This window comes from Sinocyclocheilus anshuiensis, unplaced genomic scaffold (assembly GCF_001515605.1).
Source record: "Sinocyclocheilus anshuiensis isolate Anshui unplaced genomic scaffold, SAMN03320099.WGS_v1.1 scaffold1949, whole genome shotgun sequence".
Lineage (NCBI taxonomy): Eukaryota > Metazoa > Chordata > Actinopteri > Cypriniformes > Cyprinidae > Sinocyclocheilus > Sinocyclocheilus anshuiensis.
This window is the reverse complement of record NW_015540957.1, coordinates 40,504-54,760: the sequence shown is the minus strand read 5'-3', so window position 1 is coordinate 54,760 and position 14,257 is coordinate 40,504. Positions and strand designations below refer to the sequence as shown.

The 14,257-nt window shown below is 38.2% G+C and overlaps 1 pseudogene; it reads right to left on the bottom strand.

Moving 5' to 3' along the window:
- Positions 1–3,458: 3,458 nt before the first annotated feature.
- On the bottom strand, positions 3,459–8,069 carry LOC107689987 (up-regulator of cell proliferation-like; annotated as a pseudogene).
- Positions 8,070–14,257: the final 6,188 nt, after the last annotated feature.

Genomic DNA, 14,257 nt, shown 5'->3' with positions numbered 1-14,257 from the left:
AGAGATAGCTCGCAAGCGTCTCTTCGATAGGGGGCATCAACGCATATCTGCGCTCATGCATCCCTTTGATGTTAGCATAATTAGCATTATGCTGGTACTGATGGATGCGGGCTGAATATGGTTTATCCCATGCCTTCTCGATCTCATTATGAAGATCTGGAAGGAATGGGAGGCTCACGGGAGCTGGGCGGTTATGTCCAGAAAGAAATCGCTCATCAAGTCTGCTCCGAACAATTTCCCTTTTCTTGCGCCTCCACTGCAGATCTAACCTAGCAGTTGTGCGATCCATAACCTCCAACAGGTCATCATACGCGGGGCAGGTAGACTGAGAAGGCTCAGAAACATCCTCTCCACCCTCATCAGCCAGATCCTGCTCACCTTGCAACAGAGCACTTCCTGCTGGATCAGAGGATGTAAGTGACAACACATCCTCTTCCAGCAGTTCACCCTCGGCAGCCATCGACGAGCGCAAGAGATTATCCCCTCTCTCTAACTCGTCAGCAAGCTCCATCTGACATAACGCAAAGGTCGTGTGCGTCATCTGGTGTCAGATAGCGCTGACACGGATCTGCACACTTCCTAAAGCGCCTCACAACAGACATCGTTTCTTACCAAGTCACACTTCAGAAACAAGGATCCCTGAAGACAAAAAAGAGGATGACGTTGTAGTGAATCAGCTCAAAGGGGAAATATGAATAATTAATCACAACTAGTTATAATTAATTATAAATATTTAGATCCGCTGTAAGTATTTACTTGACCTCTCAGGGTCAACTGTCTGTCAATTCTAAGAACGTTAATTTCCTGGTTAAGGGAAATAACATTCTTACTGTGCAATACTACACAGAGCATGTAGCATAAATCTGCATGATTAGGGACTCCAGTTATGAGCAAACAATGAACAACGTCAAGTGTGATACAAGTAAGACTTTATTAACTACATAAACACTTAAACTAGTCTAACATACACACACTAACACACACACACACGCATAGAGTTGGTATAGGAACAGGATTAAAGCTTAGGCAGTAAAGAGAATCTGAAGGATATGTGTGTTCATTCAAAGAAAGGTTTTCCTATGAATTAATTAGAGAAGAGTCAATTTTTACTGTGCATTGTGTCTTTCCTATGGAAAATGTAGTGAAAGGGAGAACTCTCAACATGCCATTAGGTCGTAAAGTGTATCTGGTCTAGCAAAAGGTGTCGTGGTTGCCATGGTGACCAGGGGCCTGGTGTCGTTCGCAGACATCCTGGCACCCAGTATGTTTATTGGGTGAGGGGTCTGTGACTATTTGTTAATCTAATGAATAACTGATTTGTTCAATCTAATGAAAAACGGTGAGTCTGATTGGTCCATACGCTACAACGTATTCCACAATTGCTCTTTTTATACCCGCAGTCGCTCATTTGCTTACGTCATAGGCTTCCGCCTGCCAATGTCAAGTTCATTGTCGTTTTTTCATTCATGCTTCAGACACCGGACGCACTGAAAGGTGTTCCCCTAGCGCACTCTAGAGGACGCAGCGTGGAGTTCCCTTTCGAAAGGGAAGTGCTATGATTACCATACTTTTAAAGCATAAATTTGATTTAAACAATAGGTCTACATAATATTCACATATGCAGTTCATAGGGGACATATTGTATTAGCCCTACAGTTACAGCATGAAATAGACTAGGCTACTATTTAAACCTATAATAACATTTACCTATTTTATCTCACAATTATGACTTTTTTCTTTTTATACCATCTTTTACAACTAATATAGCTGCACATGGATCCCACACATTACAAATACACAGTCATCAAAGAGAAGATGTTATTGAGGGGAAAGGGGACTTTATTGTTGACAGGTAAGTGGACAGGTAACACCTAACTGGGACACACATAATGATGAGAACAGGTATTACAGATGAAAGAAGGCAAAGGTGGTAAGCCAACAAAAGTAAGTATAAACCATGGCAGGAGGAAAGAGTATATACCCAAGGGGAGAATAGACATTGAGGAAATTAGACAGCAATGTCTAAATCATATGGTTGTTTATTAAGTCATCAATGATCATTAAACGTTGACTTGGAAACGAGATGGATGGTGTATCATCAGCTACTTTTTATTCTGTTTTGTTGTAGAAATTATTGTATTTTGTTAGACAGAAGTTCAGAATTTAAGTTCAGAATTTAGTTAGGAGTTATAGTATCATGTTGAATTTATTTTAAATATTTTAAATTTTTGATGAATGCATATGTTGTTTGTCACTACATGTCTGCCACTTTAATTAAAATAAAATATTGACTGGGCAGTTTTGAAGACTCACTTCATGAAATGATGAAAAAATAAAATGTTCATGCACCTTTGGATGTAACATTGTAGGATATTACAGATATCTTCAAACATCTAAATCATTTAAATTTTGGGAAACTCAGTCCAAAATAAGAAAAAGGAAGGTATTGATAGGGATTACTGTAGCTACACTAAGGACAGCTCACATGTGCTGCACCTGGAATAACAGCTTCTACGTTCAGGAACGTTGTTGCTTTTTTAATATGTTTTAAATCGTTAGATGATTGTAAATGCAAGACAGAGAATATCAGTAACAGTAACCTGTTGTCAGTGACCTGATTCATGCAGACATGCCCATATACTTGTAGGTCCTCTCAAAATAGTCACATTACACACCACAAACCAAAGTGAAACTCACAATCACAAACATAGCTCAGAAAAACACCAAACAGTTAGAGTATATGACTGAAAATGAAAAAGTAAGATTTACAGCATCACAATTTTGAACAAAATCTTAACGGATAAAAAAAAATGTCAAAAACAAAATTCAACATAACATTATTCAGGCCATTTAAGTGATATCAAGAGAACAAAAGTATTCATGAATATATAGACTAAAAAAACAATTTTTTTAATTTTGGAAAATGACAATTACATTGGCTCAGGTAATGACCATATGCAACCAATAAAAAAAGTTTTGATCTCGGCCAAAAATTAATGCAAATCTTGATGGAAATAAATGTTATAATGTTGCATAACATTGTTGAAACAATGCCACAACAATGTTATCAAAGCTAAAGTCGGTCCTACGAAGCACTAGAGTGCAACTTTCTTTTGGTCAGGCAGTGTAATGATGACTCCAGCACATCCCAAAGACTTTCAGTTGGTTAAAGCCCAATGAATCTTGACATTTGTGTGATCATGGAATATGGACATGGGTACATCTTCAGACATGTTTTTTTGAGAAATAAAAAGCTATGCACAGCATCAGTTATGGTTAAAAGAATTGCTGCCAAACATACAACATGCCAGAAACATATTAAACACTGCAATAATGATTAAATTCTAAAATCTTAAGTATTTGCTTATTTAAATCCAGACTGCGACAGTAGTTTTATTGAAAGAAAAACACTTTTTCATCCTTGTTCATGGTTTCTTATTACATGGCATGAGCGATCTCTATTTCTCTATTTTTAGGCTTTTCTCTGCATTGACCTTTGTGATACTTTTCCATAATGAAGGTATATCTGCAGGCTTTGCATTGTACTCCTCAGCAAACTGCTCATTGAATTGTGCCATCACGTATTTCCAGTAGACATCTAATGGTTCTTTGTTTGGGTCTGGATCAATTCGCCAGTCTGGATAGATTTGGCTGTATTCCTTATATGGATGCCACTTATCATTGGTGTCACGGCACTTAAAGCATGAGTCACTGTACACCGATGATGTACAGATGTCTGTCACTAGTTTTTTAGAATCATCAAATCTGTAGTGGCCGAGACCTTCTGGTCTGTGGACTGAGACAAAGTGTTTAGCGTGGGCTTCTCCTCCAGCCTCACATGGTGCTTTACAGAATGGACACTGTTTCCCACAGCCCTGCACTCGTTTGAACAGCACATCCTGTGGTTTGGTTTGAAGATGACGTATTTTGCTTTGAAAATCTCTTGCTTGGAAACTTGCTTTCAGTGATTTATCCATGTCCTTCACAGAACAAAGAAGGAATTCAGAAATTTTTTTTGGATTTGCATTGTTCAGTGTGCTGATTTTGTCCACTACATCCCTGGGAATAACAAGCCTTTTTTGAAGTTTCCTGCAGATGTCTTGGATGAATCCCTTGATGTCATTTATCTTTGGGTCCTGCTCCGTGTCTTCAATGGCCTGGATAATTTCACTGATGACTTCATTGAGAACCTTTTCCTCTAGTTTGATCATTCTGTTCTCTGCTGTAAAGTGTTCTCTGATTTTATCAAAAATAAAGCCTTTAACATACGTTTCATATGAATTAATGAAACGCCGATATGTTTCGAATTTAAATTCATCAAGAATATTTTTCAAGATTAATTGCTGAAATGTTGTCCTTGTTCCGAAAATTGCTGAGTTTTCACCAGTCACCATCTTATCTGCCATTTCTGTGCCCAAGACCTCAGACATGTATTTTTCCAAGGCAGGTTTTAGACAGTTACTCATGAATTCATCAGCTTTCTTCTGACATTGGTCTCGTTCACGATAAAGGTCAATGAAGTCAGAGTGGTATGTTTGTTTGGCGTTCTCCAAGGCTGTTCGTGGGTTGTTTTCCTGGATGAATTGATTGTGAATCTTTTGAAATTCTCTGCTTGCAAAGCCGCAGATGTGTAATTTAAGGGACAGATCAAAATCTTCCTTTAGCTTAAGATCTTCATGAGCCTTGAGTTTCTCATCAATCATGTTAAGAATTTCCCTGATGTATGTGTCATCATAATCATCCTTACTTTCCCTCTTTGCTTCAACAAAATCCCAACATTCATCGATAAGGTTGTCTGACATCTCTTGAACCGTCTGGTTCCACTGAGCATAAAACAACTTGCTGGTTATAAAGTTACCTTTGTGGACAACAAAATTTCCATGGCCATGACTGTTAAAATCCTTCACTTTGTCTAAGCTTTGAGCCACTGAACTTCCTCTAGATTCGAGATTTTTTCTTAAATGATGAAGAACTTTTGTAATGATATCTTGTTTCTGGAGCCCTGTATATGACAATGTCCTAACAGTCTCCTGCCACATCTTTTCAAAAGCTTCATCCAGCATGGAGTCTGACATGTGTGCCTTTTTCTCACGACAGTTTTTCAGCAAGTTCAGCACTTTTTTCTCCATTGTGTCCATGTATGTCTTTTTGATTCCTTCCACCCTCATCATTCCATTTCGACGTGAAACAGCTGCATCCAATTTGATTCTGATTGAATTTGAAAGCTCTGTCTTCAAAGACTTGGCAGAGTTTATAAAGTCTTGTCGATAACTTTCCACAAGTTCAACATGACCTTCTCCTTGTTCATAGTATGATTGGATCTTGGCAATAATTTCGTCTTGTCCTTTTGAAAGCTCAGATTCTGCTTCTCGTAGTAAATAACAATGGAAGTCTTCAAAGGTGCGCTTCTCAGAGTTGTCAAATTTTCCATGGTTTAAGACATTAGTTTCAGCTTCTAATGTCCATGTATGCATTTGTTTTCTCAGTGTCCAGTCCCATCTGTTGTACTCTGTGCACAGTTTCATGTATGCATCAGCCACCAGGCTATTTCTGAAGCTAAAGATGAACTTCTCAAATTTCACAGCAGTCCACAAGTCTTTGGTCCATTTAAGAAATTCATTGATTGTGCTGGGCTTGTAACATTTAAAGATCTCCATTATATGCTTTTTGAGAGCATACACAGACTCACTATAGCCAATACTCACTGGTGCCATTGGGGGGTTTCCATGCCACAATCCAGGGATGTAGTGGTCACCCGTCTCAGTGTCATAATTCATCAAATCTGTAAATTTCTTGACCTCCAGTTTGTTCTCCATTTTGGCTGCAGCTTCTGTCATTTCATCCAGTTGCTCCAAAAGAAATTTACGGTCTCTCATGTTTGAATTATGAGCCGAGACATCAGCAACATTCTGGTGTACAAACAAACACTTGTGTTTCTTACCTATTTCCTCCATCCTGAGGAAGGCATGAACAATGATCTGTAAAATGTCTTTCATCTCTGTGGAGTTTTCCATGGCGATGTTGACAATTGTTACATCACTCAGTCCAACAACAAGAGTTGCCAACTCATTGTCATGTTCATAGCTGTTGTCCAGTTGTGCGAGCTCGGGGGATTTCAGTCCCTCAGTGTCAATTATCATTATATAATCACATTGGAGTTCTGCTTTACGCTCTTCTGTTACTTTAATGAGCTGCATAAAGGCTCCCCTGGTGCACCTTCCACTGCTCACTGCAAACTGAACTCCAAACATGGTGTTCAGCAGCGTTGACTTTCCTGAACTCTGGACGCCCAAAACGGTGACAACCATAATCTTGTTTTTGGGCTCCACCAGTGTGTTTAATTCAGAAAACACACTAGTAATCAATTTTTCAGGGATATTTGAAGAATCTCCATCCACAAGTTCAAGTGAAAATCCATCCAGCAGTAGTTGAGCACAGAGTTTAGGTAAATGTTCCAGCTGTTTTCGGTAAAGTGCATATTCTGGGAGTGAGACTGCAGCTTCGTAAAGCTGGCTCATCTCTCGAATGAAATGCTCCACTCCTAAAGAACTGTTTGAAATCTTTTTATCAAGCTCAGCAATTTCTGTCTTGTTCCCACAAATATCTTGATATTTCTGTTTGTAGAGTTCTCTGAGTTGAGGCAGTACTTCATGAGATTTATTCTCTAGAGCGATTCTTAACCATTTTAAGAAGTAGGCTCTTTCTGGTGTTGATATTGCTTTGATAAAGCAGCTCATAGTAACTGATATATCTGTTTCGTTTTGCTCTTCTCTGAGCTTCCTTTTCTCAATCTGAAGCTCATTTTTGTAGTCCTCAACACTCTTATCCCCAACTTTCTTCATTCGGCATTCCTCCTTCTCTAACTTTGCCAATTTCATCAATATTTCTCCTTGCAAGGGTAGGTCCTCCTTCTTGAACTGCACTATATCATTAATTTTGGATGTGATTTCATGTGCACTTGCTTTGGCACGCTGACATTCTTCAGCATCCTCATCCACCAAGATTCCCAGTTTTCGTGCAATCTCAGCTAAACGAACAACTGACATTTTGTGATTGTTGTTCTTAATTGCATCTTGCAACTTGCTTTGAATTTTGTCAACGAAGTCTGCATCATTCTGCTTGGCTTTAAAAATGAAATTACTTTTCTTCAGATTGAGCTTGTTGACTGTAGCTTTTATGCTGTTGTTGTTGGAATCCCCTACAAAGAATAGCTGAGGTGTAGATTTCTGACTGGGGACTGAAATTAACTGTGAATCTAAAAGTTGGGATTCAAAGAACACAAACACAGCAGTTGAAGCCTCAAAAAGAAAAGTGTACTGTGTTTCAAAATCCTGAATGTCACCTCTCAAGTTGGCAATCGCTACAGGTTCAGGAAAGACATCAATGTTCGTGTTTCCACAAGGAAGATACCAGGCCATCTCAACCAAGCCATTTGATATTTTCTTGTTGATGTTTCCACAATCCATGTTGAAGTGCACAAAGGTATCAGTGTACTGCTGTGGATTGCTGAGTAACTTATTCAGAATTTCTGATTTGGAAATGTTGCATCTACCAAGTCTCACAAAAGACACTAAAGGTAATTCTGAAAGAGCAATCCTTTCTTCCACAAATGCACTTGGATCTGATAGGGTGTGTGGTATGTATTTTTTCACAATATCTCTCATTGCCCAAAGCATAAGAGTGATCTGACTGTTATCAGTGTTTGGAAGCAGGAGAGGAACAGCAAACTGACACATGCTGCTGAAGAAAACTGTCAGAACAAAGGAACACAGCAGTCAAAATATCTAAAGGATTTACTGACTGAGGACAGTCTGATTCAGCCTCCTGATCATCATCCCACTCTGAATCTTCTCCCCCATCTGATGAGGAACACTTAACACTCCTCGCCGTCCTTTGTAGCATCATCAGTCTCTTCAAGAAGAGCCATGGCAGATCTGAAAGGGACTGGACAGACACATCTGTGATACTGGTCTTGTCAATCTGCAGCACTGTGTGTAGAGTGAGCTTCTTATCATAGTACTCTGCCAAACCCAAGTTTTTCAGTAGTTTCTTCATGATGTTCCCTGTAAACGAGACCAAAATGGGTTACTTTTGCTGTCTCTTGCCCAGTCAGCACTGCACTCATTCATTAATTAAGTGCAATTAATTATGAATATTCATGTTTTTCGCAAGTCCTCAAATCAGCAGACTACAGTCAACTCACCACATCAACCTATCTGAGTGAATGGAACTCAGAATAAGAAAACCAGCAAGATTGTATCGCAGTGTGCTGACCAGATGCATCACTGTCTGGTAGGGATGTAACAATTCACTCAACTCACAATGTGATACAATTAATGATACGGATCTCACGATACGATTTTCTCACAATCTTTTTTCAACAAAATGAGATTTAAGATAAATTATAAATGAAAATATGTCCTTTATTATTTCTTGGACAAAATGCTGCACATTTTTTCTTTGTGAAATTGAAATATGTCAAATAACAAAACTAAATTGCAAATTTAAAACCAACCCCAAATCAAATAAATAAATAACACAAAACAAATCTCTTCATATACATAAATCAAGGCTTTGCCTGTGCTCTTTCCATATATGGAAATGCATTTTAATCATGATCCAAGCAGAGATGTATGGAATGCCAGCTCTTCCATAATTAGAAATAAATAAATAAATAAATAAAATGTACAAAGAAATGTAAAAAAGCAAATATAAATAAATATGCAAAGAAAAGTAAAAAAGCAAAAGTAAATAATTTTTATAATTTTATTTCCTTATTTACGTATTTTTTTTTCCACATTTATTTATTTGTTCTTTTATTTATTTTCACATTTATGCATTTAGTTATGCATTTATTTATTCATTTATTTCAATATTAATTTATTTCTACATGCATTTATTTTAACATTCATTTATTTCTACATTTCTTTGTCCTTAGGCTAATGAGGAGGGCGTGTTTTACCTCAGGAATAGCAATCGAGCCCGAGTAGGCGAGGGGTAAGCTTTGAGGCCAAAGTGACACCTTGTGGTGCCCAAACGAAGTACAAGAAGTGTAGCCTACATGACGTGGCTGTTGATAGTGTGGGGGCTGAATGATTTAGATGGGCAATATGGCCAAAAACTTATATCACGGGTTATTATCAATTTTATTTGGGGGGTTGTTTTGGCTGGGAAGCGTGCAATCTGTGATCGCGTGCATTTGCTGAAGCTCGTGAAAGCGTGCAATCGCTTTCTTATGCGAGCTGTTGTTTTAGGTTTCACTTTCAACACATACAACGCATGTTTCAAAGATTCGGGATAGAAGGAGGCATCAATTACTGTAGAAGATTTGTCGCCTCGCGCCACTTCCCGTGTGGTCACCATGGTCTTGGTGTAGACACGGCTTTAGATACGGATTTAGGCTGGAAATATCCAGAATTAGATCAAACACAAGGTGTCTATGGGAACAGAGCTAGTGAAACACACAGGCCATGCATTGTAGCCTAAAACATGTTTAATATTTGCGACTGAAGGTGAGTTTTTATCAAGGTTGGAGCTAAAGTCTGCAGGGCTGTGTGGACTCTCCAGGACGTTTGCCACCCCTGGGTTAAATGGTTTAAAAATTCATTGGTTATTACAATGGTCACTACAGGACTAGCAGAAACATTCTGACCTAAACTAAAAGACCATTACCATCGACTGGAGCAGATTCTTTGACAGTCAGAGAGGAGCACATACCTAATGACTGAGTCAGTCTACACACTTAACGACGGGTGCGTCACGACTGGACAAATTCTGCCGAACCAAAAAAAAAAACAACAACTCACAAAAACCGCAGCGCGCTCCCACCCCACCAAAGACAACACTGCGGACAACACGGTGCTTTTAGCTATTGAAACATTAAGGTTTGTAATACTTTTCTAAGTTCGTGCTTAATATAACAGAAAACATTAGCTTCCCTGCTATGTTGGTGTTCCTAATAAATGTCACAGCAAGTCTTGAATATGTTTTGCATTTAGTCCGATGCTCCTCTTTCATTTTGGAATTATTGCTTGAGAAGACACATTTCATTATTTTCAAATGCCTAGGCCTATGTTTAATTCCCTTATTATAAAATTTCTAGCATTATTTTGAAACGCTTAGTCAAAAAATTATGAAGGCTATGAAGGCTAGGCTAATGAATTTTTGTCATAAGCAATATACGAACATAACGAATACCCTAGCTATTCTATAAAACGAAATTTTCATAAAAAAATCATAAATCATGAATATGACGAAATAAAATTATTCTATATATGTATATGTATATATACATTTTTCCAAATGCATTTTCCAAAATGCAATGAATCCATTGGATCCATATAAAATTTATTTTTTCATATTGAAACTTGAAAATACACAACATAGTAAGTTGATCCACATATGACAGCATGTCACAGCAAGTCTTGAATATGTTTTGCATTTAGTCCGATGCTCCTCTTTCATTTTGGAATTATTGCTTGAGAAGACACATTTCATTATTTTCAAATGCCTAGGCCTATGTTTAATTCCCTTATTATAAAATTTCTAGCATTATTTTGAAACGCTTAGTCAAAAAATTATATATTATCTCATGTATGTCTAAAATCAGGGCTTAAAAATGAATTGGTTTTAAGTAAAAACGATAGGCTTTTTATCGTTACATTCCCCGAGTTACAGGTTAGAACGAAATAAAACATTACTTCATTAATTCAAGGCACTGTAATTTCCTTATCCATTTGATGTAAAACTATTATATATAACTTTATTATTATTACATATAACTTTATTTATTTTAAAACTCAGTTCGTGCGCGTGCAAAACGCACTTTTGCACGCTCAAAATATGTTATGGCCACAAATTAAGAATTTAATTCGCTATAAACCTTGCGCAATATATTTGTGTCTATGATTCACTGCACAATGCCGTCTTTTGTGGTTGGCCATAATACCTGCAGACTGCAGCCAATGGAAATGCTTCTCTATCGGTGCGCGTGCTGCTCCTCACAGCACAGATCGTGAAAGCTGACTGCAGTTTTTGTCATTCATTATAAGTGTAGAGACGATGTAAATAATCGATTCAGTGTGCAGTGTAGATAGCTTCATTAATTATCGCGATGAACTAAGAGGAGTGACAGAATTTGGATGATTATAAAGGGAGTTTGCAAATGTGAAATTGAATTTATACAACATTTTTATACATTTTTTACTTTATACATGAGTTAATTTTAAGTGACTTACAAAGCTGTGTTGTTTATGAATGAATCTGTGTTTTTGAACAAATCTAGTGAGTCATAAAGGGAGTCACTTGCTTTGTTCCTAAATGAATCAGCCATTTGAACGAATTGATTGAATGAATGATTCAGTGACAAAACAGTGACTTGCTGCCACCTACTGGTGGTTTCAGTTTCATTTTAAAGTATAAATTGAGACATTTAAATTGTTTAATATTTCTACATTCAAAATTTTATATTTAAAACATTAATTTCATAACATTGTCATTATGAAATACATTAATGAGTCTTGTCAAAAAGTCTGTAATTCCACATCTGTGCTCTTCTGTGCCATGCAAAGAAGAATTGTTGATGCTGATTTAATTTGACTAGTAGGTTAACTTATTCTTCCTGATTGTATCTTATTATTTTAATTGAATTTATTTTTTTTGGATTTATAAACATTTTTTGGCACAAAAGATGGCGTACATTTAATAAAGTCAAAGGCATTACAAAGGTTTAAAAAAAAACTTTTAAGGAGTCAAATATCGCCTTATAATAGGAAGGTTAATTTCTGTCATTCATCAGAAGGTGATCCTAATTTTTTTATGACTAATATGATTAAGACCAAATTCAGTATACATCATATTGTTGATGAAAACTATTACAGGCAAGCAGATATTAACACGCATTAAAGTGCCCCTTTTATGGATTTTTGAAAATGACCTTTCATGCAGTGTGTAACACAGCTCTAAGTGAATGAAAACATCCTGCAAAGTTTTAAATCTGAAAGTGCACCGTGTATAAAGTTGTCTCTCAAAAGAAAGAGTAGACTCTGAATCATTGAAACGAGTCCTTTTTAAAACAAATCCCAAGCCGTTTCATGTTGACGTCAACATGAAACATTAGCATATTGCCCGCCCACTTGTTGCGCGCGCAGACCCGGGAAAACTTGAAAACTTGGTCTGAATTAAAATGCGAATTCATTCTTTGCCACTAGGTGCTGCTTTTGGAGCTGTAAAAATAGCTGTTTCCCCGGTAACGGCTGCACACAAAGCAGCACTGTGCTCACAAACCCTGCTTTATCAGGCATTACAGGCGTGATTAAATGAAATCACCAATCACTGCAGATTAGCGTCACGCAAAGGAGGGTTTGGAAAAATGAATCGTTGAGCGAATCGTTTGGGAGTCGTTGAGCAAGTAAGGTAAAAATAAATATATTATAAGACAATGAAAGTGTTTTTGATCTTGCATGCATGTCAACCTGTTGCTGGGGACTCCCAAAAACAAAATATGAACCTTTAATAACCTATAATAGGGGCACTTTAAGAAATGCATTAAGTAAGTGATATTAAAAGACCAAATTCGGTATACAGTTCATTAAAAATAGTATGTACAGTCAAGCAGATGAGCCCAGAATTCAGTGCACTAAATTTCATGTTTAACGTTTTCCATCCCATAGAAAATCATTATAAATAACACTTAATGTAGCTTATTGGACGGAAATCATGATATAAAAAGGCTGTATACAGTTTATTCTATAGGAAAACACTTAACGCAATGCCTGCTTGCCTGCACATGTTAGTTATATTTTATTAATCTTTTGATCAAGATGGCGCTGCACATGGCAGCCACGGTGCTTCGCTCTCCAGTTGTTTTAGTGTTTTTGTTAGTTTTTCCTGTCTTTTGTTTTTCAAACACAATCAGATTCACCAGGGATGAACTGCTGAGCATTCGGCAGAACACACCACAAAATCTCCTACCGGTTTTCGATTATTCGGATGTTTTGCTGAACGTTGTAGTTGGCGGAGCAGCGGCACTGATCAAACGCTTCAGGATGCGCAGACGGGGAAAGCAAGCCGGCGCGCACGTGAAGCTCAGAAAGCGCGGATTTCGAACGCTGTTGCCTAGCATCCATCTGCCAAATCTCCGCTCTCTACCCAACAAAACAGACGAACTTCTTCTGCTCTCCTGGACAAATAGGGATTTCTAATAAGGATTTTTCACACTCTGCTGCTCTGTGTTTCACGGAAACCTGGCTGAATGACGCCATACCGGACAGCGCGCTACATCTGCCGAGCTTTCAGCTGTTCAGAGCAGACCGCGATACAGAATCAACGGGGAAATCGTGCGGCGGTGGGATATGCTTTTACATCAATGAAAGGTGGTGTACAGATGTAACTGTGTTAAAGAAGATGTGCTGTCCCAATCTAGAAGTGCTCTTCATTAACTGTAAACCGTTCTACTCGCTGCGGGAGTTTCACTCATTCATTCGCATGAGTGTTTACATTCCTCCGCAAGCACACGTGAGCCTGGCTTTGCAAAAACTCGCTGATCAGATCACAGAGATGGAGCAACAACACCCGGACTCTATTTTAATCATTCTCGGGGACTTTAATAAAGCAAATCTTTCCCGTGAACTGCCATGCTACAGACAGCATGTTACATGTCCCACCAGAGACAGTAATATACTGGATCACTGTTACACAGCAATAAAGGATGCATATCACTCTGTCCCACGGGCAGCTTTGGTGCTCTCTGATCACTGCCTGGTTCATCTTATACCAACCTACAGAAGCGGCTACCACCGATATGGAAAAACTCACAGAGACTGTAACATCCTATATTAGTTTCTGTGAGGATATGTGCATTCCTACCAGGACTTATTTAACATTTAACAATGATAAGCCATGGTTTACAGCTAAACTCAGACATCTTCGTCAGGCCAAAGAGGATGCCTACAGAAATTGGGACAGAGTCTTGTACAATCAGGCCAGGAACACACTGAATAAGGAGATTAGAGCGGCTAAAAGCAGCTATGCTAAAAAGTTGGAAGATCAGTTAACTTCCAATGACTCAGCTTCAGTGTGGAAAGGTCTGAAAGCCATCACAAACTACAAGATACCATCCCCCAGCACTGAGGCAAATCAACAACTTGCTGAAGACCTGAATGAGTTTTATTGTAGATTCGAAACCCCTCACACCCGTTCGACCATCTCTCTACACAACCATTAACACCTCCTGCAATCCCCCTCCCCCCCCCCCTCT